This window comes from Salarias fasciatus, chromosome 9, assembly GCF_902148845.1.
Source record: "Salarias fasciatus chromosome 9, fSalaFa1.1, whole genome shotgun sequence".
NCBI lineage: Eukaryota > Metazoa > Chordata > Actinopteri > Blenniiformes > Blenniidae > Salarias > Salarias fasciatus.
The window spans coordinates 18,789,357-18,792,131 of record NC_043753.1 but is presented as its reverse complement, the minus strand read 5'-3'; positions in this window follow the sequence as shown (position 1 = coordinate 18,792,131).

The window sequence follows — 2,775 nt, the reverse complement described above, 5'->3', positions numbered from 1 at the left end:
GCTTTTATAAGCACTTAAAGTCTGCTATAGTTAATGGCTCATTAAGAGACGTAATTACATGATCTCAGTGACAACTGCTCAGCTCTGTTTCATCAAAAAGCGAGAGAAAAAAATAAAGCTTTTCAGGAGCCGTTATTTGTTCCCACTAAGGGTTTTTTTTTTTTTTTTTTTTATATATATATAAATCCATCCCTCAAAGCACATCCTTTGAGTTCTTTTCTTATTTCCTCGCTCTTGTGTTTTTTTCTTTTTTTGCTGTGAGGGGGAGACGGAGGGCCACTGCAGCACCATCAGCACAACTTCTCAGGGTCAGCGAGAGGCAGGGTGTGTCCACTGCAGCATCGCCGCTCTCACAGGCATGGCAGAGACATGAGGGGGGGGTGAGCAGAGTGGTTTCATCTTGAGTGGGTTTTAAAAGTCCTTGAAGGAGAGTTGTTTAAAAAAAAAAAGACGTGATTTTAGGGGGAAGCTTCTGTTGCATTTTTATTTTTTATTTTTGTAAATCAATGGCTGCAGCTCAGAAGAGGCCGTGCAGAAAGCAGCTTCTTCCTTGCGACTTCTTCTCGGCGGGCAGCGGCGACCTTGCTCTGCTCCCCCGCCGCCGCCGCAGAAGCTCTCAGTCATCCTGCATCAGTGGCAGCTGCAGGCGGAGAGAGACAGCAGCTCCAGATGGACCGGCCCCGCCTGCTGCTGCCGCCGCCGCCGCCGCCGCCTCTAATCTGACACCAGATTCTCTCCAAGGTGTTCAGATTTATCAGGCGACCGCTCAGGTCACAGCCAAAAAAACGAAGGAAAAAAAAACAAACTCACAGATTGATCAAGTCGGGAACAAACTGCATCAAACCTCCAAAGTGAGCAGCAGATCTTATTACAGATTACAGCTGGGAGCAGCAGGATCAGCTGATATTAAAGCTGAAGCTGGTGTTTCGCTCCTCTCAGCTGGTTTCTTCTGTCAAACACACCAGCTGCCATCCTGAATGCAGCGAGAAACCGAAATCTCCTCAAGGTTTTTTAGATTAAAATATAAAAATTTAATGAAGCATTGACTGGCCCTTTGTGTCTTTATTGGGTAAATATTTTATCTTTCCTGACACATTTCCTGATGAACATCTTGACCTCGACTGTTGCGACATTCGCCTCCTTTGTTGAATTTAGGGTCCTGAAAGTGTCACGGTTTCATCTCTTCCCTTTCAGATACAGTAACGGTGAACATTTTCCTCTGGTGTGTGGTCAGTAATTTTTCTTCTTAAATGAAGTTTTATGGTTTTGAGCTGAAGGCAGCAGAAAACAGGAGTAAAACCTTCCAGTTGTAAGGAAGAACCATCTTGTGATCGGTGTAGAAATTGTCATTCTGATTCATTTTCAGCTCTTTTTCCTTATTTTGCATTTGTACATGTGTAAAAAATCTGCATGTTAAACATGTTTTTGAGACTTTTCTGCACTGACCCAGTTGTGACGTTGACTTTTGTGACGTTTCTTTGAGGATTCGTCTGAATTTTAATCAGATCGCAGTTTGTTTTTTTCTTGTACTTGGTGCTTGCTTTTACAGACCACTTCTATTTTTGTCCTCCTTTTACACGCAGTCGAATGACAAATTAAAGGTAAAACATTTTCAGAGCCACGCAGCAGACAGCATGAAGGCAGTTCTTCCCAAAAGATCCTCCTTTGTTTGATGTTCTGATCATGACTGTTTACACTGGATGGTCTGCTAGATATTAAATGGAGCTGCAGATTTCCTCCTTGGAAAAAGAAAAAAGGAACATTAGAAAAGAAGAATACTGGTACTTAATAATAGTTCTCTACAGCTGTATTGTACAGTCACAAAGTACTTTTTTTTAATCTATGCATTCATTTGCATTTTCAGTATCCAGCATTGAAATGTCAAAATGTCTCTGTTTAAAGCAGAATTCTCAGGTAAACTTGTCCTTTTTTGTTTTTGTGGCAAATTATTTATTCAGACTTCTGACATTTTTGACACGTATATAAATTTTTACCGCAAACTTTGTGAAAACAGAATTTGATTTTAGCCTGAATGAACAAAAACAATGAACCATGTAACTATAAAGGCAGTAATCCTCCAAAGTCATGAAGCCTGTAATAGGATAACTTACCAATAGTGTAATAAGATATTCATTCTGTTTTCATAATAACATTTTGCACAAAATGTTATGTCTGAAGTAGTTTAAAAATATATCCTTTCAAAATGTGACAACTAACGAAACTAACGAAATAATACATAAACAGCAATGCATTTCCTGGAAATAAGTCATTTTTCAGGTTTTGTGCAGATTGTTTGTTAGATGTCATCTTCATTCAGTGAGGAAAATCATGTCAGGATAACTTTCTTCGTTGGTGTTTGACGTTTGGTACAAAACTAGAAATGTCCCTCGGATAAACGTTAGAAGAAGTGTTAACACTGGTTTCCTCGATCAGAGGATCGAGCAGACGTCCAGAGGAGGTGTTGGTCACACGTCACTGTAAACATCTCAGCAGCGCTTCTTTTCTTTGGGTTTGGGCAAACCAAAAGTTTATGCACAATTGTGCAGGAAGTGATGTTATAACAAGACAGTTTAAAGAGTGTAAAGAGTAGAAACTGCAGATCAGTAAAAACTACTTAAGTACATTGAAGGTTTTCCTTCATGGTGATTCCAGGCTGAACGTTCAACTCACAGCTATGATCGTGTAATAATATATTGTTTTCTGCTCCGTCGTCGTCGTCGTCACAGTGAACTGGCACAACTGTCACTTTACTTCCAAGTAAAGCGTTTCTTCTTT